This window comes from Chelon labrosus (genome assembly GCF_963514085.1).
Source record: "Chelon labrosus genome assembly, chromosome: 1".
Classification (NCBI taxonomy): domain Eukaryota; kingdom Metazoa; phylum Chordata; class Actinopteri; order Mugiliformes; family Mugilidae; genus Chelon; species Chelon labrosus.
The window spans coordinates 26,391,189-26,414,482 of NC_140337.1; positions in this window are offsets into that span (position 1 = coordinate 26,391,189).

A 23,294-nucleotide genomic window follows, 5' to 3' on the forward strand; every position below is an offset into this window, starting at 1 on the left:
TCCATTTGGCAACAATAAATAAATTAATGGATATCAAATAAACGAATTCATGTTTTTCATTTGTGACCATTGTTTATCTCATTTTCACATTTCAAAAGGAAAGGGTAAGGTACAGCTAACTGCTACGTTGTTGTTCTCAGAGTGAGAGTCACAGTCAAGCAAATCAAACGTTAACAACGGACATAACAGTAATGTTACTACTGCCCCCTCTGTTGTTTTAAAGGTATTCAAGAGTATTTTCTCCTTCGCCTGGCATCCGATGATCAACAAAATGCCAACTACAGGTCACTGATAGAACACACAGTTCTAAAAGGACCTGTCCGATTTTCACAGACCATTAACAACACTCATACTGTACAAATAACTCTGCAGATGAAGGATGGGAAAGTTGTATTGAATTGTGCTATTGAAACAATTTACAACGGAACATGTTTTCCCACTCGACATTATAAAACCAATAGGCGGCACTGGCGCAACGCTACCCAGCAACAGCTCAGTTATGGCGCCCTCTTACTTCCGGTAGTTTCGCCGGATTTGTCTATTAACAAACAAAACATTCATTCTTCTTCTTCTTCTGTACCAGCTAAGACCTGTTAAGGGTCACGGGGGTCTGCTGGAGCCTATCCCAGCTGTCATCGGGCGAGAGGCAGGGGTACACCCTGGACAGGTCGCCAGTCCATCGCAGGGCCACAAACACAAACAAAACAAACAAACAGCTAGCATGAGCTAACATGTGTTCATATATGCTAGATTTTCGCAAGACAAGTAGTAGCACCGGCAATACCTCTCTCTAACCATTCACGAATGTTCCAACATCAAAAAATATACTTAGACAGAGATAGGTGCCAATTTGATGAAATCAGGATCTTGACCGAAGACATCCACCCGTCAGTTTTCACACAGCAACAGTGGAGTTTGAGGAATCAGTTTCTGAGCATGCTCAGAAACCCATCCAGAACATTCTCGGTGTGATTGTGCAATTCACTCAACAGTGTTATGTTGAATTTACTTAGCAAGTAAAGTTTTCATTTTAAGTTACACTTATTAAAGTGGACTTGGTTTTAAAACCAAACACATAAATGTTAATTAAATGTAAAATAGGATCATTTATTTAATTCAACAACTCACAGAGTTCACTTTTTTGAGTGTACAGAGGATAAACAGATCATTGTAGGAAGAGTCAGGTTTGGTGGTGAAGGTCCACTCCAGGGTGATGTTGTGGTTCTCCTCTGCCTGATAGGAGCTCTGTGTCACATTCACTTCAAATGTTGCTGCTGAGGAGACAGAGAGAGAAAGAGAGGAGCAGACACACTGAGAACTGGAACATGGGAGTCTTTCAACTCCATCATTGAAGACTGACAATTGATTTGGACTTCATCAAGTCAATTTCTAAACTGACCACAGACACATGAGTTGAGGATGATGAGCAGCAGGATCCTGCAGATCATCTTCTCCCTGTGAGAGGAGACAGAGGTGAAGAGTCATGAACACATGAGGTCAAAGGTCACTCTCTGCAGATACAACAAGGACAATCTACAGTCTGACTTCATTCAGTCGTTCCAACATCTGATCCTGTTCTTCATCCTGTTTGTTCCAAACCACCGACCAAAGAACTTTCTGACTAAACTCCATCAACTCCAACCGCTGCAGTGGAAGCAGTCACTAGAAAAACCTGCTGTTTGTTGAAGTTTTCTCTGATCAACAAATGTGTTTCTGTCACTGATGCACTAAAGAGAAATCTTCAAGTTCCAGATCAGGTTCTGTTCACCATGGATCAACAGTAAAAGTTTAAAAGAACATTTATTTACTGCATTTAAAAATAACATTTCAAACAGAGAGCATGTGAAATGTTGTATCTTCAAATAAAGTGTTTCTGTTTATTTCAACTATGAGAACATGAATAAAGCCTTTGTTTCATTATTGCTGCTGATCATTGTTAACTGTTAGAAGATAGAATTATTAGTCAAGTAGAACAATCAGAGCTCATAACCTCCATGGAAGAAGTTATTAAGAATAAAGTGGAACAGTGCTCAGTTACCAACATGGAGAAGAGTCATGACTGTTAATCTAAAAACAAACTGAGAACACTGGAAACAAGCCAGTCAGAGAGACTCTGGTGTCCAGACACCATATCTGTCAGAACAGATATGAAGAGAGTTTCTCTTTCACTGACGCTTCCTCCTCCTTCAGTGGGACATTTAGTTTGACATTAACCAGTCAGTTACTGTTTACTCAAGTCCAGACCAATCACATGTGGTATTTACCAGGTGTAGGAACCTATGGTCCTCTCAATTCTCCCCTCTCTGGAATTTAAATTTACGAAGTTGTTTTGCAGAAGAACTCTTCTAACAGATCAACCTTTTACACCTTAGCCATAAATGTGCCATTTCCAGATGCTGGACAGACCCATGCTATCGGACCTCGCTGATGCTCTGGACATCATCTGAGCCAAAAAGGACAGATTTACACTTCTTGTGGAATTTCCCACTCTTGTTTCTGGACTAATTAGTTCTGAACTGAAAGAACATCAACACGATATCAGGAACTACAAAGAATGAATTGACTCCTTTTGGATTCGAAGGACAAAGTCTAGAAACCTTAATGTTATGTTCATCTATGTTTTAAACTTGTGATGTACTAATTTTCCTTTCAGAGACAAATGCAAACATACCATTTTAACAGGTTTTGCCCCCCTCTCCGAGAATGACCAAGAGAGCGAGCACTGATAAGAAGGTCGTAAATAACTTTCTTTCCCCAGAACCAGACCCTGATCTGCATTTCTCCTCTCTAAAAAGAGCCTAAGTTTGATAATATGACTATTGAAAATGTAATAACCTGGTAAGTTATACATTATTGTTCAGGAAGTGCTTACGATCACAATGAGACGATTTTGATCCTTGTACGATAAAGCTAGCCCAAATTCACATAATTCGTCACAGTAAGGATGGATCAACATTGCCATCAAGTGGCTATCTTTAAAAGTAGTTTCTCTCTTTTAATCAATTGTTGAAGTTAAAGAATGTTGAAACTTAGGTATGTTCTTATACTAATAGTAGCTATTAGTTGAAATAACCATTGGAATTGTTATTTTAGAAACCTCAACCTTTTATTATTAGCAATACCTCACTGTAAAGAGAACTTGACTTTATTAATTTATTGATGCTTTTGAGTTATTTTGATGTGGTCATTCTGATACGTCATCTTGTCATGTTGTAATGTTGAGTGTTGTCGCATACGAAAAACATTGCTAACGAGCCACGATGAGTGATGGAATGATTAAATTTAGTAATATAAAATAGGTTAAGAAGATCAGGCAATAAGACATCTCGAAACAAAGGAGTAGGCGTTCTCTTCTTTTCCGCGCGAAGAAAATGGAAACCCGATCCAAACACGCCCTGAATAATTAACTCATAAAACCAGAGAGACGCTCCTCTTTCTCCGCTCTTTCACCGCACTTTCTCCGGACTTTTACTTTGGCACTTTCTCCGCACTTTCCACTTTCCGTTCACGTTTTACTTTTATTTTAGTCTTCTTCTTTACGTACTTAGTCACGTTTATACTTAGTAATTTTGTTTTAAGAACAACTTGAAAATTGACGATCTGGTCCTTTTCAAGCTCTGTTTGTTTCTCGTCGGATGTTTTTCCCCGACGTACGATTTTTATAGTGACTTAAATATTTTTCTAGCTTTATTCATTTTTATACTCTACGAACCGAAGTACTAACCAACATCGTTTATAAGTTAGCCAGCGTAGTCAGCTGGGATATCAGAGAAAGACCCAATCTCTGTTGAAGAAGCTGTTACCATAGCAACGACATCAAGAAGACGTGACGATCCAGTTTCTTTCTTCAAACACAAAGACATTGCCAAGTGTCATCTGCCTTTGACTGAACACCTACAACGCTCTCAAGCAAAGCTGGGTGTTGGAGTTGCAGACCAAGCAACAAGTCCTGTCTACCGGTCCAAGAGAGACCTGCATCAGCTGTGCCGCTTCGTCACCATCTCGTCACGCCGACGCTCCGCCATCACCGACGCCGAGAAGACTCTACAAAAGTAGGCTTGAAACGTTCCTACTGCTTAAGACAAAGAGTTGGTGTCACTACTTTGAAACTCCCTACTAACATCTTTTAGAGAAGATTGATTAGATTAGATATCAAATCTATTCCCTTTAGTTTAGGACTTAAAACATCTCCATCTCTCATCGCTCCAGAAATTAATTATTTCATACCTTATCATATTAGTTTTATTTGATTATAGCCTACTCCTATATTCTATAAGTTCCTCATTTATTCATAGTTGTCACTTTATTAAATAAATATTTGTTCACACTTAAGAAGTTGTTTGTGATGTTGTTTTACGGCAGAGAATGACTGGTACAAATTGTAGTAAAGGATTCACTCCTTCAGATATGCAAATTATTTAACTGAGACTGATAAATTGATTTAAACCGTGTTCTTCCTACAATAACAGGAGGTGGTGCCCTAACGAGACAATTTAAAGGTGTAGACTACCCTACACAGGTAAAGGTATGAATTACAGACTGCTCCACCAATGAGGTTTCAAATAGTGACATGATAATAATCTCTTAGATTCCCTTCATTTAAATAAATAATAATAACATCCTCCATCAAAAGGTGAATCAACCTCTTTTTCATCAGTTAAAGGTCCAGGTTGGTTTAGGACGGTGTCTGGGTCCAGAACCTAGTGTTTCTAAAAGGCTGGTGAACTACAGTAGAAAGCAGCTCCTGAATGCATCCAAGCAGGAAGCTCCTTTAGTCTGTTGGTGCATTAAAACACCTTCCTGGACATAAAGCTAAATGAATGTAACAATAGGAACTTGTGAGTTCTGATCTGAAAGAGGATTTCAAGTCCTTCTTACTGCAACAAAGAAAAACTCATCTGTCCAACAACCTTCTCTGCATTGTTGTTTCAGTTCATGTTTTCCACAGAGTGTAACAAGGACTTTGACTTGTTCCAGCAAAACAAATGTAGCTTTGGAACTGAGACACTTCTGGTTTTCCTGCTTGGAAACTAACTTTCACACGTACGTTGACAGTGTGTTCGGCTTGTCTTGACTCGTCTGGTTATTTCTTCTTTCAGTCGTCTTAGTTTAGACACCTCGTCTAAACCCACAGTGAATAGAAAACATCCAGTTTTCTCAATAAAAATAAAAACAAAAAACTGACTCATCAAAAGAGGAAAGACACTCTTCCCACAGTTAAAGTCAAAAATAGTTAAGGACAAACCTTCCCTCTTCTGAAAAATAAAGTCCAGCAGGTAAACAGACTGCAGCTGATCTTTGTGTATATGCAGTCAACCTGAAAGTGAAAGCTTATATGGAAATGAGTTCCATGGAACTGAGCCAAGGAGAAAGACAGGGATAGAAAGATAGCAGCAGTCTGTCTTTGATCCTTTCGTTATTTTACTGTCGTCTCTCTATACTGTCATTGCTGGTTTTCAGGAAGCTGGGAAACTGACGTCAGCTTAGACAGATAAAAAACAGGAGATCTTTTGAAAAACTCAACTTTCAATGTTTCAAAATGTTTTTAATGCTGGAATAGAAACTAATCCAACTGGAGATCAGAGACATATTAGAAACTCTGAGAACATGCTGGAGAAACTCTGAATAGAAAGCTGCAGCTGTGAAGCAGGAAAACTGGGTGTCAAATAGTTAGGCCTCCAGAGATTACAGTTTTTTTCAATCGCTAACAAGCGCTTACCCATACTTCAGATATTTTTTCTAAACTCTTAACACAGACTCTCACCTACAAAACACAATTGGCCAAATGGATAATTTTTTTCTCAAAAACACATTTTGTTAAATATATACTAACTCTTCATTTCAAAATCGAACACGTTTCTCTGCACACACCAACGTTATACCAAAACACTGGAAATCTGACTCAAAATGAAATTATTCTGTCAAAGAATAACACTTGTTTTCACTTCACAAGGTACAAGCAGTAAATCAAAGTACACCAGGTTTCAAAATACTGGCTATTGTTGACATTACAAAAACTGCATAGACTTTTATGCTTCAGTTTTACAGGTATTTGCATGCAAAACATGCAATCCACCGTTTTTACACTAAATTTCTTGGTTGGGAACTGTATGTCCACATGTAATGTTCACATTCAAAAGCATTCCAGTAAAAAGCAAATCATTTTTTTTCCCCTTTACTGTTTACTACAGGAGGCACAGTAGAAATACTGTTTACTGTATGATAGAACAGAAAAAGTTTTACAGTATTGCTTACAGTACAGCAACAAAATATCCATGAAACACACAAGAGCATTCTGAACAAAAAATACAACAGGAAAAAGCCAAGATAAAAAGGAGGGGAACTAAAAAAAGCACAAAATGACTGTATCTAATCTCCGCGATCTTCAGGGTTAGGCCACATGTTTTCATCAACATCGCATCTGATATTATCCAAGGCGATGCACCTGGGATAAAACCGCTTGGTATGTCGGATCCACCCTTGGCAATCATCATCTGTGATGTCCCTGCAGCCAGCATCCATGGCTTCAAGGAGGGACATCTGGTCATGTGGCCGACGGTCATAAACTTCCACCTCCATGCAGAAAACAACTCCTCTATGGGGTTGAGGAACGGTGAATAGGGTGGAAGGAAGAGACGTACCAGTCTTGGGTGGACTTCAGACCATGTCGGTATTGCTTGCGAATGATGGAAAGCCACATTGTCCCAGGTGATTACAAAGGTCCTCATGTTTTCACCCTCCTGATCCTGCTCTGGAACCAGGTGCTGGTGGAGATCATTGAGAAAGGCAAGGAGGCGCTCGGTATTGTAGGGCCAACCTGACATATGTGAAGGAGTAATCCTGCATTTGCAATTGCTGCACACATGGTAATGTTTGCCCCTCTCTGTCCTGGCACATCAACTGTGGCCCTTTTTCCAATTACATTTCGTCCACGTCGACGCCGTTTGGCCAGATTGAATCCTGCCTCATCTATGTATATGAATTCATGAGGGGCCTGGTTGGCCTCCAATTGAAAAAAAACTGTATTATCAGATGAGATATATTGTTTTTGAACTGATATCATTGCAGAAGCATAGGTTTTTATACTGTATCTAAGGTTTGGAATATTGTTTTTGCTATTGTTTGATGTTGTGTGTTAACATTCGTAAATAATACAAAAACAATCCATAATTTTGTTGGGATGTACAGCTGGTCTGTTAAGAAAATGTAAGCATTGTGGAAATGTGTTCACTGACTGCATATTGTGTGAAAACGACATGAAATGTGTGAATGGTATGGCCACAAAAGACCGATGCTGTGCTAATTGTGTTTAGAGTTTTGAAAATGTGACCACTGATTGGACAAACACTTGTTAGCGACTGAAAAAAACTGTAAATATCATTATCCAGATGATCTCATTACCTGTTGCTTAAAAAGTCCAGCAGTTCAAAGCAACAGCAGCATTGGTTCTTGTTGTCATGTGTTCTCTTTAGATGCTGCAGGATCTTTAAACTCTTTGTTTTCTAGCTTGGTTCTAAACAAGAACACACTGTTAGTCAAGAGTCTTCTAGTCCTTCACTTTTAAAGGACGTCTTGTCAGAGTTTAGGACTTGTCAGCAGGTCTGAAATCTGCACTGATCACTTGATTGAAACAAAGCTGAGAAACATGACTGAAGGACTGAAGGAATCAAGTCTCTCCTTTGAAAAGACGGCAATGGAAATGACACTTTGTTGATACCTTGTTCCAGGAGTCCTGTCAAACTTTTTTTTATAAATTAACACAACTTCATTGTCCAACTAGGGAGCAGAGGGTTGAAAGGTTTAGAGGCAGGTCTGTAAAATAAAGAAAACGTGTAATTTTAATTCAGCCTCTCAGCATCATATTTATTCTGATCATTCTTAGACCGATGCAGTTACAAACAAAGATCAGCTGCAGTCTGTTCACCTGCTGGACTTTAGTTGAACTGAAGTTAATTAAGAATTCTTCTTCTTCCTCTTGAATACACCACAAAGACAAGATATTTAATGTACAAACTGATGAACTTTATTGTCTCATTTTGAGTTTGATGCCTGCAACACGTTCCAAAGAAGCTGGGACAGGGATAGAAGAATAAGAATAAGAATAAGAATAAGAATAAGAATAAGAAAAACCTTTATTTATCCCAGCACGGTTGCTGGCTCTAAACTTCACACTGGTAACAATCTGGACGGTCCTTTTCCCCTTTAGCACAGAAGACACAGCATTTACAGTTTTTTACAATCACTTTGCTACTATTTTCAGAACCTTGATGTCATTTTTCACAACTCTAGACACAAAACTCACAACCAATGATCAAAATGCACATTTTTCAAAACTCTTACCCTTTTCTCAATTGCTTGGATACAATACACATAAAACTCAGATCATTTGTTCATTCAAAAAAAATCACCTGTTCAATATGATACAACTTAACATCAAAATACTACTATTTCAAAAGCCAATTCACACATTACATTTCAAATGAGTGTCTATTCATTTCTTTACAATGATCTAACTATCAATTGATACAAAATGGTAAGTAACTGTTGCATTACTCTAAATGCATAGTTGTATGGAAACAGACAAACAATCTTCCATGTCCAATCATGAAAGCTTCAAGATACTTTACGTAACGAGATTCATTGTCACCAATTAGCGTGGAGCATGAACCAATTAGACTACAATATCCATGGATGACGCCTGCAATGACATCACAGCAGACCACTGTCAGGCCTGGATTCGCCATGCTCGAAGGTTTTTTCCAAGATGTTTGGCTAATGAAAACATCCATTGTGATGTAGATGAGAACCTGTGGCCAAATCCACAACACAGAGTTGATGACAATGTAGAAGTACAGTAATCGCTCCTGTTTTGTTTCTTACATGTACAGCACAAGCAAGCAAGTTGAGGAACACTGCATTTGATGTTTTACAGTACTGTCTTTTATTTTCTACTGTATTTCATAGCTAATTACAGTATTTTTGCTTTGATTCAAATACTGTAAACCTATGTTGTGATTGTACTGTCTTGAATTTCCCCTTGGGGATCAATAAAGTATCTATCTATCTATCTATCTATCTATATCTAGTGTTTTGCATCAATATACTGTATTACAAACTTTGTTCAATGATTCCACTGTGTCTGTAGTATTCTCTCTACTACTGCAGTACTTTTACAGAGATGTATTTACTGTACTGTACATGTAGTACCATAATGAAACCTGTATCACCTATTTTGTTCTACAATATTTAATGATTGTACGAACAATGACACAGTGAAACTATCGGTTGCTTGTGTCTGGGTGATCTATAGTTCTGTTTCAATGGTATTTCACAGTAAATTTGTTTTTTGAACCAATGATTGTGCAAGTGCAAGATTTATTTAAAGATGTGAATGCACAATGCAATGTTTTGAACATTAGACAGCCTGTGTTACAAGTGATAACCGTTTTGAGTTTTGTGTCTAGAGTTGTGAAAAATGACATCAAGGTTCTGAAAATAGTAGCAAAGTGATTGTAAAAAACTGTATAATTCATAAATCAGTGTTTTTCAACCTTTTTTGAGCCAAGGTACATTTTTCTTCATTGAAAAAATCACAAGGCACACCACCAGCTGAAAATGTTTAAAAAATGAAACTCTGTAACCTATTGTCACAAAAACTGGGTTCAAACAGTCCGTTGGAAGAAAAACATGAAGGAAATGGCTTTTGGTTGCAAACAAAGCGTGCCTTTATTTACAGAAAAAAAAAATGTGAAAAACAACTGAAACCTGTTCAGCAAACATCCCACCAAATCCTCCACACTTTGTGCATCATCTTTTACAGTTTTTTACAATCACTTTGCTGCTATTTTCAGAACCTTGATGTCATTTTTCACAACTCTAGACACAAAACTCAAAACGGTTATCACTTGTAACACCGGCTGTCTAATGTTCAAAACATTGCATTGTGCATTCACATCTTTAAATAAATCTTGCACTTGCACAATCATTGGTTCAAAAAACAAATTTACTGTGAAATACCATTGAAACAGAACTATAGATCACCCAGACACAAGCAACCGATAGTTTCACTGTGTCATTGTTCGTACAATCATTAAATATTGTAGAACAAAATAGGTGATACAGGTTTCATTATGGTACTACATGTACAGTACAGTAAATACATCTCTGTAAAAGTACTGCAGTAGTAGAGAGAATACTACAGACACAGTGGAATCATTACAGTATATTGATGCAAAACACTAGATAGATAGATAGATAGATAGATAGATAGATAGATAGATAGATAGATAGTATAAAAGTCATATATATATATGTACATACACACAGACAGATATATATGCACAGACACTTGACAATGGCATATTACAGTTTTTGCCAGTTGCTTTAACACTATAGACACTTGCTTAAACCAAAGTAACATAACTTGAAGTTGTTGTTACTACACCTTAAACAAAGTGCAACCATACCTTAAACAAAAGCGCTGCTTTCCACTTTAGTTGAAATTCTGTAACACACTTGCCCCTTTCTGCAAGACACTTGCTGCTGTACACTAGACACTATTTCCTACATAAGACAATGAGCTCAAAAATGAAATCTCAGGGTACCATTGGGAAAACACATCTATTCAAAATACAACACACATTGATTTATTGAAAGCACTTAGACACACACCAGAAAATACTTACTTAGAAAACTGAACACCAATCAGTCAGATACAAAAAGACCTCAGTTAAGCCATTTTGAGAACTTTGCAAGCATGTAGGCAGGGAGAGCTAGAGGCAGAGGAAAAAGGAAGACAGAGAGAGAGAGAGAGAGGATGACGTGGTCGAAGAGGCCATGCAAGGACCATTATTTCAGATGACATAAGAGCAACTTTGGTGGACCATGTCATAAACCATGGCCTGACTGTGAGGGAAGCTGGGCAGAGAGTCCACCCTAATCTGAGCCGTTTCACAGTTTCATCCATAATAAGGACGTTCTGACTGGAAAACAGGTATGTCTTCAACTCTCTACTCTACCCAGACTGTATCTAGAGTATTTACAGTACTGTACCATATCACGTTACCGTATCACATGTACTGTATTGCAGGGTGGCTAATGCTCCTTTTCTAACAAAAGTGGTAGTTTTGTGAAACATTCCGTGATAATGTGTTGAGATGTTTCAGTACTGTTTATGGTAAATACAGTAAAGTACAGTATATTCAGTGCTGTAAAAAATAAGCAAACAATAACAATTTGTGGTTGCATTTTTCTACAGAATGGCTAGAAGACCTAATGGGGGTGGACGCAAACAGACGGCAGGATCCGAAAGACCGTTTGTGCAGAATTGTGTTTTTCTGTGTTTACCGTAGTGTATTGTTTGTTTTATTTTTGTTTTATTTTTGCTTTAACTAAATTTACTGTACTGTAAAATACACTACTGTAATGTAATGATTTTGAGTATTTCACTTTTTGGTTGTTGTGAAAACTTTCCGTCTGTGGAACTGAATAAAAACAGTGAAAACAAAAGACTGCTGTGTTTTATATAAAGCTGACTAGTGTGTTGCTGCTGATCTGACAGTGTATTCATATGATGCAAGTGGGTATCATTTTGTCATCAGAGTGACATTTTGACAAAGGATTGTTAAGTTTTGATAGCAGAGTTTCAATTTGACATAGATGTGAATGGTTTATTTCCCAGTGTTGTGTCTTTTTTGCTTGTGTGAAGAGTTTTGAAACACTGAGCCGAATTTTGCAAAACGTGTTCAAGCAACGGACAAAAACTGTATTTGCAGATAATTAATTTGTTTTCAAAAAATGTTTTTTAGATCAATTAAGTGAAACTGGATAGGCACAGTGCTTGAAAAACACTGTCATAAATGATATGTGGACCCATCAGACCACAGCACACTTTTCCACTTTGTGTCCGTCCATCTCAGATGAGTTTGAGTCCAGAGAAGCCAGCGGTGTTTCTGGATGTTGTTAATTTATGTCTTTCTCTTTGCACGGTAAAGTTTTAACTTGTTCTTGTAGCGGTGAGCTGTGTTAACTGACGATGGTTTTCCTTAGTGTTCCTGAGCCACCTGGTAACATCCTCTACACAATGATGTCAGGTTCAATGTTGGTTTTCAGTCTTGCTTCTTAAGTGCAGAGATTTCTCCAGATTCTCTGAATGTTTTGATGATATTATGGACTGTAGATGATCAAATCTCTAGATCTCCTGCAACTGAACTTTGAGAAACATTATTCTTAAACTGTTGTTCACAAAGTGGACCTCACCTCAACCTCGCTTGTGAATGACTCGACTGAGCCTTTCAGGGAGGCTTCTTTTATAGCCAATCATGACTCTCACCTGTTTCCAATCAATCTGTTCATCTGTGGACTGATCCCAACAGGTGGTTTTTGAGCGTTCCTCAACTTTCCCAGTTTTTAGTTGACCCCTGTCCCAGCTTCTTTGGAAGGTGTTGGAGTCATCAGATTCAAAATGAGACAATAAAGTTTATCAATTTGAACATTAAATATCTTGTCTGTGTGGGGTATTCAATTGAATAAAGGTGAGAAAAGATTTGCTTATTTATGTTAAACACAACCTCCCAGTTTCACTGGAATTAGGTTTGTCCACAGACACAAATAACAACAATGAACACAAGAATCATTTTACTGTCTACACTTAGGGTACAGTTGTTCTGTCAGTTACTTGACAAACTGATGTCAGCCATTGAGGACAGAGGACAGAGGATGACGGTATGTGTTTCTCTTCTCTGATTCTGAGTCTAACTTCTTCTTCCAGATCTGTGTCCTGTGTTAACCTGTTGTTACAGGTTTTTACAATCACTTTGCTACTATTTTCAGAACCTTGATGTCATTTTTCACAACTCTAGACACAAAACTCAAAACGGTTATCACACAGGCTGTCTAATGTTCAAAACATGCATTGTGCATTCACATCTTTAAATAAATCTTGCACTTGCACAATCATTGGTTCAAAAAACAAATTTATTGTGAAATACCATTGAAACAGAACTATAGATCACCCAGACACAAGCAACCGATAGTTTCACTGTGTCATTGTTTGTACAATCATTAAATATTGTAGAACAAAATAGGTGATACAGGTTTCATTATGGTACTACATGTACAGTACAGTAAATACATCTCTGTAAAAGTACTGCAGTAGTAGAGAGAATACTACAAAGTTTTTAATACAGTATATTGATGCAAAACACTAGATAGAGATAGATAGATAGATAGATAGATAGATAGATAGATAGATAGATAGATAGATAGATAGATAGATACTTTATTGATCCCCAAGGGGAAATTCAAGACAGTACAATCACAACATAGGTTTACAGTATTTGAATCAAAGCAAAAATACTGTAATTAGCTATGAAATACAGTAGAAAATAAAAGACAGTACTGTAAAACATCAAATGCAGTGTTCCTCAACTTGCTTGCTTGTGCTGTACATGTAAGAAACAAAACAGGAGCGATTACTGTACTTCTACATTGTCATCAACTCTGTGTTGTGGATTTGGCCACAGGTTCTCATCTACATCACAATGGATGTTTTCATTAGCCAAACATCTTGGAAAAAACCTTCGAGCATGGCGAATCCAGGCCTGACAGTGGTCTGCTGTGATGTCATTGCAGGCGTCATCCATGGATATTGTAGTCTAATTGGTTCATGCTCCACGCTAATTGGTGACAATGAATCTCGTTACGTAAAGTATCTTGAAGCTTTCATGATTGGACATGGAAGATTGTTTGTCTGTTTCCATACAACTATGCATTTAGAGTAATGCAACAGTTACTTACCATTTTGTATCAATTGATAGTTAGATCATTGTAAAGAAATGAATAGACACTCATTTGAAATGTAATGTGTGAATTGGCTTTTGAAATAGTAGTATTTTGATGTTAAGTTGTATCATATTGAACAGGTGATTTTTTTTGAATGAACAAATGATCTGAGTTTTATGTGTATTGTATCCAAGCAATTGAGAAAAGGGTAAGAGTTTTGAAAAATGTGCATTTTGATCATTGGTTGTGAGTTTTGTGTCTTGAGTTGTGAAAAATGACATCAAGGTTCTGAAAATAGTAGCAAAGTGATTGTAAAAAACTGTAACATAATAACCTGTAAATAATCACAACTCCAGATGTTTCTCTTTGTTTTAGTGCAAAGAAGAAGAAGAACATTATGACAATGTTTACATTTAATTAACTTTCCTTTTATAAAAACATTTCATGAACAACCTGAACTCTCTGAAGAAGGAAAATAGACGTGCTATTGCTGATATCTGCTGTTTAGTTCTGGGTGTTGTGTTATATCTGATCCTCTGACTAAACCAGTGCGACCCCTAGTGGAGACAAACAGTTATATCAGTTACTTCTATTGAAAATTGCACAGACTGTTGTTTGATGTTTGACCTCCCTGCACTGTCTCTCTGAGACACTAAGAATCTATATAACTACTGAGAATTTATTTTTTGTCCATGTTGTCCACAAGCTGCTGTTGTCTTCATGTCTTTCTTCCGTCTCTGCTCTGAGGTGGGACATTTCAGAACAAGCTGTGTTTTTAGCAGTAAAAGCTTTTAGCACAACTGCAGTTCAAAATGTTGTATGGTTCCTGTGGTAAAACAATTAAATACAACAACGTTTTTAAAGTCATGGAGGGTGAAACTAAGTGGATTTGAACACGTTTAAATAAACGAATAAAGCACCTGAAGCAATACAAAGAAGTCTTTTTATTAGTTGATGACAATGTCCCAACTTTCCCATCAGTCTAGATGTTGATATGTGTGAAACTCTCATTTTTAACAAAGCTGGTGTTTTCTATTGGAGATGTATACTGAGAAGTAAGACACTCTGAGACGTGGGTTTTCCTTGTGCCACTTTTATTTCAGGATAAAATACAGATTTCAACTGATCACACAAAGACACAAGTGTGTTTTAGATAACGGATATACAAATAGGTCAGCACAAAGCAGAGCTAGCTGTTAATCTGTTACTGGTAGTAGGAAAGGACATTCTGGTGACGGAGAGAGAATTGTGTTAGAGGGAGGAAAAGGAGGGTTAGAGGTTGGAGAAGGAGGTGAGTTTGATGGAGTTTGATGAGGAGCTGAAAGCTGAAAGGAAGAGATGTACTTGGGAGAGTAATGGCAGCGTCTGCACGAGCTATATATTGACATGTTAATGCATCTGTAAGCCCTTTTGCAAGGCAAATGGTGGCCTTTTCTGTTTTAAGATGGGAATGGGTCGAATTTGATGGTGGTGGAGTCTAGAGTGTGACATGGAGCAAAAACATTGGCGGAGCCTGGAGTAGTGTTTTTGGCACTTGCACATGGCAAATTGTCGTTTGAAAGATCTAGATTTGGTGTTGGGGGATCCAGATGTAGAAATAGAAAGAACAGATGTTGGTGCTGAAGTGGTTGTCAAAGGAGCAGTAGTAGTCGTAGTGGGTGGAGTGAATGCAGTGCTAGGAGGAGTGAATATGGTGGTAGGAGGAGTGAATGTGGTGGTAGGAGGAGTGAATGTGGTGGTAGGAGGAGTGAATGAGGTGGTAGGAGGAGTGAATGAGGTGGTAGGAGGAGTGAACGTGGTGGTAGGTGAACCAGATATCGAAATAGAAGACACAGATGTTGGTGCTGAAGTGGCTGTCAAAGGAGCAGTAGTAGTAGTAGTAGGTGGTGGGCATTTGCAGTTTTTGTCATTTTTAAACTCTGAGTAAAACTCAGTAACAGTTGTGTGGAGAGGACATTTTGTTCCAGGAAACACTTCAAAATTTCCTCCCAGTTTCTTGTGGAGCTCCTCCAGAGTCTTAGTCTGCAGGTATTCTTCTGTAGGTTCAATGTTCTCACCCCAGTGTGCACTTGCTAACCATTTCTCCTCTTTGCTGTTGTAGCAGCAGAACGCTGACCAGAGCATAGAAGGAATATTAACCCTGTTGTTGAGGATGTTGTTGGTGCTGGGCTGTGCTCCGATTACTACAAAACCTTCTGTTTTATTATTATTGTTGATGCAGTATTTATCCATAACACATTTGATGCATTGTTCCATGTTGCTCCAGCTTCCACCATTGAAGTTTATGTTTTGTGGAACAATGTTGGTCAGGGTAAAGGTGGAAGTTATTTCAGTTTGATTAAATCCATAGGAGCTTGGTAACAAATGGCCTCTATTAACACCATGGCTGTTGTTTCTGTAGTCGGTGGACGCAGCCTGGTGGTTGTAGGTTTGCGGATCTTTTGCTGGTGTCATGTTGTCGCTGCCAGCTGGGTTCTCAAGCTGTAACAATTAAAAAATTACTGTTTCATACAAGGTTACATCAAAGTAGATTCAAAGTAAAGTTTGTATTAGGTTCCACATAATTATCCTTAGGAAGTAAACAAGACTATTTTTAGGTGCTTTTGCTTCATTTTCAAAGTAAATTCAGATTGAGAGTTTAGACAATAATTTGGTCTCAACAATGTCCAAAGAGTCAGGTAGAGTAACTGACACTGTGGCAATGCACTGCAGCATCATAACAGTTTATTTCATGTATTTTCAACTGATTAACAACTTTTAACTGATGTCAGATAAAATGAGACTTGTCAAAAAAAAAAAAACATCTACAAATACTTTAGTATTATGGTATTTTCTTTGTTAAAAAGCTCACCTGTGGTTCAATCATCCAACGCTTAGATCTGTTGCCTCCATGACTCCCTATGAACTTTGCAGCAGAAAACACTGGGATCTTGTTCCTGGTGTCGTAAAGCGTCACAAAGGTTCTGGTGTTTCTGAAAGTCTGGCAAATAGGTTTGTATCTGTTCTGGTCCTGGATGTTCCCTCTCTTCAAGATTCCTGGGATATTTGGTGGATTATTGTTAAGAAAGAATCCTTTACAGTCCGCCATCAAGTTCACCACTTTAGTTTCTGTGGGAACGACGGACAGAAGGAGGAGAGCAGCGAGGGGCAGGAGAGCCTTCAGTAATGTCATGGTGGATCACTGTAAACAAATAAAATAGAAATCAGTGTATTATAGTTTGTTGCATGTCAAGTTAAAGTTAAATGAACTGATCAACTGAAAACCCATGATTGTTCACACTATATTCACTCTTTATTTGATGAAACTGTGGATCAACCTCTATGAAGACGTGTTGATTATTAATTACTAGTCATGTGTTAGAATATAAAAGACAAATCTAATAAAACACATTTAAAGTTTGATAGATGGATAGATTCATCCTGAAAGAAAATGTTAATTGTCTTTGTTAAATAACTTGATTGATTTTCATCTATTTTGGTTCAACTTTACAAAAATAATAAGTTAAACTAGTGACGTGTTGCTGCTCACGTCAGTTGTATTATCAGATTCAGTTTAGTCTGACTGTGTCCACATGACTTTAAAAATAAAACTATACTTAGGATTTCAGAAAATGCTTAATAAAATAAAAATGTCTCAGTAACTTGTGCTCTGTGTTTATATTCACTGAATTACAGACACAAGGAGAAAATAAACTGAAACTGAAGAAAAACTCACCGTCGTGAAGGTTTCCTGAAAATCTCTTGACCTTGTCTCTCTGTGTTCACAGCAGCAGTAACAGCATGATGGTCCTCCTCCAATATAAACTCAGCCTGAAGAGGAAGTCCATTTTTTTCCTTTATCAGCATAGTTTATAAGTAGTTGAATTCCTAGTATCCCTGTAATTTGCATTGACCTTTCAGATTTCTGAGAAAGCTGAAGAAGCTAAACCACACCGTGCCTCTCCTTCACACTTTCAGAGTCTCAGCTTCCTTTTTCAAAAAACATAGCTCATTGTGGTTTGAACTGGCATAAACTAAAACAGAATAACCAGGTTTTAAAAGTGATTTTTTTGAAGAAATGTATCCGATCAGCCACAACATTATGACCACTGACAGGAGAAATAACATTGACCATCTTGTGACAATTCAGTGTTCTGCTGTGAAACGTTTGGACCTGGCATTCATTGGTGTGGATGTTACTTAGACATGTAGCACCCACCTAGACCAGACCAGGCACCCCCACCCCATAGCAATGACACTCCTTGATGACAGCAGCCATCCCCAGCCGGATGCAACTTGATAGAGAGACACACACAAAAACACTTTAGGAACAACAAAAAAAAGAAAAAAAAAACAAACAAACATGAAGAACAGCACAAGATGTTGACCTGGCCTCCAAATTCACTAGATCCCAAACTGATCAAGTACTCCCACTAACAACATCCTGTTAACCAGACACCACAGGACACTCTCAGAAGACCCATGTCCATTCTCTGATGAGTCACGACAAGGGAGACCTGCACAATATTAGGAAGGTAGTCATAATGTTGTGGCTGATCATTGCATATGGAGGAGCAAGACCGTCCATATCAGAAGAAGATCAGGTAGAGACCAGGTGGAGTAGATGGTGTGTGTGGTGAGGTGGACATAAGGACCTAGACCAGGTTTAGCAGACAAATGGAGGGTGGTGATCACGCTGCAGTCTTCAGAGTGGACCAGAGTCTGAGAACATGAAGGGATCATCCAGGTTTCAATGATGACCTTGGTCCTGAACTAGAAACCTTTGGCTGTCTGACAACGGTTATTCATTCTTTCATTCATTTATTTTCTATAACCACTTGTCCTGTGAAGGAACGTGGGGGTGTTGGAGGGGAAGAGGTACACCCTGGACAGGTCTCCAGTCAGACAGAGCGACAGACAACCATTCACACTCACACTCACACCTACGGCCAATTTAGAATCATTAATGAACCTAACCAGCATGTCTTTGGATGGTGGGAGGAAGCTGGAGAACCTGGAGAGAACCCACGCAGACACAGGGAGAACATTGGCCTGTCTTACGGCCCTAGTGCCGCTGTGGTTGTTGTGGTGTGTTTGTGCCTCTCTCTCTCCCACTCTCCTCCTCCTCCAGGTGATCGCCCCTCCTCCGACCAGCAGCCGTTCCCACTCAGGTAATCAGATGATCCTGGTTAAAGAGTGGAGGAGAGGTGCGGCCCGGAGAGAGAGAGATGGTGGACCACAGTGGTGGAAGCGTGAGGTTGACTTTGCTTGTTGGATCTCTGAATGGTGAAGTAGTGACTAATCTTTTCTGAGGAAAAGACAGGTACTAATCTTTCTTGGTTTTTTCCCCCCAGGTGTGGTGGCGCCTTTAGTTTGTTTGTGGCTGTCGGTCGTGGTCGGTTGTGTTTAGTTTGGTGACCAGCTGTCTTAGTTATCATTAGTATTTTGTTTTTGAATAAAGAAACATCATTTAGTTATCGGTCTCTGTGTTGATTTCCTTTTACCCGGAAACAATTTTCTTTTGTTTTCCTCCCTTCATCCCCTGGCTACATACGCGGGAGGTAACAGCCTGGATTAGACAGACATCTATGTATGGGCTTCAATGCGATGGAAAGTCCCTGGTTCCACAGACAACCCAAATAAACAGTCACAGAGTTTGCTGTTTCATCTTCCTCTTTTTAAAATCTGGTTCCGCATAATCTTCTTGTTGTTCTTTTGCATGCTGACCAGTTTTGAGGCAATCATCATGACAAATGATTACTAGTACTTGCAGTACACAACAGGTGCATCTCACTTCAAATGTTGATCCTGCATATACAGTAATATAGTTTCCTTTATGGATACTTGATGATAATGTATTTGCATGTCTATTATGAATAGCTGTGATCTTTACTGTTATCTTTCATTCTAGACCTCTGTGTGTAGGACCAACACATTATTTGCAGTGATCTGATGAGGATTTTGACATCTGTCAGTAAGAGAACAATATCGATTATTGGCAGGTCTTGAATGCTTCTGATAAAAAGAGTTAAAACTAAAATCTATGTGACAAAGATTTATCTACATTTCCATTTTGGACAGTAACATTACAGAAGCCAGTACAGTGTAACGGTGTCCATGGGTAGTTACAGCATTGAGATTGTTGAGTTGTTTTATGACTCACCCACCTAGACCAGACACTCCTTGATGGCAGCAGCCATCCCATAGCAGGAAGCAGCCACAAAAACACTTTAGGAACAACTAAAGAAAACATGAAGAACAGCACAAGGTGTTGACCTGGCCTCCAAATTCACTAGATCCCAAACTGATCAAGTATCTGTGGGATGATCCACAGAGACCCCTCCCCTCAAATGCCCCACTAACAACATTTAGTTGCCAGACACCACAGGACACCCTCAGAAGGCCCATGTCCATTCTCTGACGAGTCACCACAAGGGAGACCTACATGATATTAGGAAGGTGGTCATAATGTTATGGAGCAAGACCGTCCGTATTAGAAGAAGCTCCGGCAGAGACCAGGTGGAGTAGATGGTGTGTGAGGTGGACATGAGACCTAAGCAGACAAATGGAGGATGGTGATTAAGCTGCAGTCTTCAGAGTGGACCAGAGTCTGAGAACATAAAGGGATCATCCAGGTTTCAGTGATGACCTTTGTCCTGAACTAGAAACCTTCAGCTGTCTGAAAACAACAATGTCAACATCGATGACATCCATGTATGGGCTTCACTGTGATGGAAAGTTCCTGGTTCAACTGAAAATCCAAATAAACAGCCTGTTTCATCTTCCTCTTTTTAAAATCTGCGTAATCTTCTTGTTCTTCTTTTAAATGCTGACCAGTTTTGATGCAATCATCATAACAAATGATTATTAGTACTTGCAGTACACAACAGGTGCACTTCACTTCAAATGTTAATCCTGCATTTACAGTAATACAAAGTTTCCTTTATGTATACTTGATGATAATGTATTTGCATGTCTATTATGAATAGCTGTGATCTTTACTGTTACCTTTCATTCTAGACTTGTGTGTGTAGCACCAACACATTCTTTCCAGTGGTCTGATGAGACCATCTGTCAGTAAGAGAACAATATCGATTATTGGCAGGTCTTGAACGCTTCTAATAAAAAGAGTTAAAACTTAAATCTATGTGACAAAGATTTATCTACATTTACATGTTGGACAGAACAGAAAGAAACGGCTAGAATGCAGGAATGAATGTGTCACCAGTATTTCTCTCTGTTCTGATGGATTATAAAACTATTAGATCGCCTCATCTAAAGCAGCAGCCTGAAAACATCCAGTCTTCTCAATATGCTATTTTCATGTCTATTGCTTTGACATGACAGTTACCTCAGACAGGTTAAGATGCAATCTGTAGTTATTTATAACTGGTTGTTGTGGTGTTCCACAACTTTTCCCTTCCTTTCAGGTATGAAAGAAGAAGAATTAAGTCATAGCATTGATGTTGTTGTCAAACTTGAAGATGTCATCAGGAACGTTCATTCTCTCTCTCTGCTATGCTCACCCTGAATACAACAACGGCAAATCAAATTTGTTTATGGACTGCAATTTTCGTGGAGCTCTGGTTCTTCTTTGGGAGCAGGGAGAAGGGGAGAGCCATTGTTTGTGTTATGTGCCGGTTTCCCCAAGGCCAGTCGTAACAATATATTAAGTTTTGGATGGCTGCTTTCATAAATATATATCTTTGTTAATATTAGTGCTTCTATGTCCTCAGTAATTTAAATTTAAGTTTATACATGACTGTAGCAATGGTCTGGTTTGTTGTTTTGTTCTCGTGTGGTTCTGTGGTTTTCACCAAGATGTCAAGTGGAAAATATGACTTGTTTCGTTTTGGTTTGGGCCGATAAACACCTCTCTGCAGTGAAGAGCTTTAGATGTGTGCGTGTGTGCGAATTCTGAGTCTTTATTGGTGAAACAAAACAAAATCTTTTTTATATTTCCTTGTGTAATTCAAAAGACTGAAGACTGAGACAACACAGTAAACTCTTTGTATGTTCAAAATGTGTGTCCCTGTCATTGGCTTGGATAACGGGACGTTGGCCTATCTGATCTCAAGCAGTTAGCATTAGCCTACCAAGACTAGCAAGCTGCCACAGCCCTGTGGCTACTATACACTGAGATACTGAAATACTTTACTAGTTACATGAAGTTATCGACCTCTGACCTTTTACATATTTAAACAGTGGACAGCAGTAGAGTGGATAATGGATTAGCATTTAGCATTTAGCTAAAGTTGTCCATAAATGTAGTTCCTGGAATGAATCCTTCTTGTGTATCAGTCCAAATGCAAAGTACTACAGTGAACCATTCAAGCTGTAAGCCTGTAATTCATTGTCCAAGAATTTAAATGTGATTTTGCTTCTAAATGAGTTCCACCTTAAAGGTTTAACCTCATTATGTTTGTACAACAATAGTTGTGAGTAGCGTCCTCTCTAATGCACTGGCAGACAAGTTATCTCAGGAACATGTGTTCAGATATCATACTGCACTGTTCAGCCATTTGTAATTAGGTTATTGGGTAACGAGTGATGAATGAGTGATGTTCCACCCAGATACAAGGTCTCACAATCCTCTCTTCTAACCAAGTACCATTAGGACAACAGACAGAGGCTTTGAATGCACAGCCACACACATGCAGAGTAGATCCACATGGTCCTTTGTCCTGAACTTACATGAATTCATTCCCTGACACGTCCCCCATCAAAGCTGAGGGAGCAGCAGTGGAGTGAGTCAGACACTTCAGACAGATGGTAAAATCAGCCGATCGCATCAGCAGGTCTGAGCTGACAGCCATCCAGGAAATTTAGTTTGTTACTAATTTGAATATCTTAGTGATTTTTGTTTAAAGAGCCCTGCAAATATCAGAGATACACACTCTGTCATGCTGGGTGTCATTTAAAACTAGAGAAGCTAATATTTCCATTCATATCAAGCATCACAGAGCAGGAGCTAACCAGCTAGCCTCAGCTAACAGAGAAAACACACAGACAAACTTTGAATTTCACAGTCAGCATGTCATTTCCCCTTATGTCTTTATATTTAGTCAAATAATTGTGACTTCCTGGCAGAATGATCCCTGTGCTTCATTTTCATACATCATACCTTTGCCTCCACCTAGTGGGCTAATGGTGGTACTACACATGACAAACGTTACAGTCATATAGTAGTGACAGTTAGCTTTAGCCATAGGGAGGAAATATCAATATTCTTATGGATTGTATAATGTGCACAATGGTAGAATGTGATGATGTCCAGGCTAAATAAAATGTGTGTACATTATCTCCTGTAATGGAATCAGTAGTATTTTGTAGCCAGATTCCCTTTCAAGAGGTAAAAACCCAGTTTGATTCATGGGTCATTCATGTGGACTGGAGAGTTTTGAAGCTCTTCCTGATTTATTTCTTTAGTCAAGCTTAACCTCCCAGCACCCCAGGACTTAAGAGATGAACTCTTTAACCGAGATACTGAAGGCTCTAGAGCAATAACTCATCTCTCTGTTCAAACTTCCTTG